Here is a 529-nt window from a genome sequence, read left to right as displayed (position 1 = left end):
CAACTATGCATTGTTCTTGCAACATTCTTCCTTCATTATAATTTCTTTGCACTGAAATTAGCCCTGTAATAAAATCACACATTTAAAGGGGTCATATGATGTTGCTAAAAAGAACATTATTTTGTGTATTTGGTGTAATGTCACCTTTCAAGTCAAGTCACCTTTATTTATATAGCGCTTTTAACAATACAGATTGTGTCAAAGCAACTGAACAGCATTAATTAGGAAAATAGTGTGTCAATAATGCAAAATGACAATAGTAAACACTAATTTTCCAGTTAAAGACAGTTCATCATTGAATTCAGTGATGTCATCATCCAGCTCAGTTCAGTTTAAATAGTATCTTTGCAATAATTTGCAATCAAGTCAACGATATCGCCGGAAATGAAGTGTCCCCAACTAAGCAAGCCAGAGGCGACAGCGGCAAGGAACCAAAACTCCATCGATGACAGAATGGAGAAAAAACCTTGGGAAAAACCAGGCTCAGTCGGGGGGCCAGTTCTCCTCTGACCAGACAAAACCAGCAGTT

The sequence above is a fragment of the Sinocyclocheilus rhinocerous genome, unplaced genomic scaffold (genome assembly GCF_001515625.1).
Source record: "Sinocyclocheilus rhinocerous isolate Xijiao unplaced genomic scaffold, SAMN03320098_v1.1 scaffold532, whole genome shotgun sequence".
Classification (NCBI taxonomy): Eukaryota; Metazoa; Chordata; class Actinopteri; order Cypriniformes; family Cyprinidae; genus Sinocyclocheilus; species Sinocyclocheilus rhinocerous.
Note: the sequence above shows the minus strand (reverse complement) of the source record.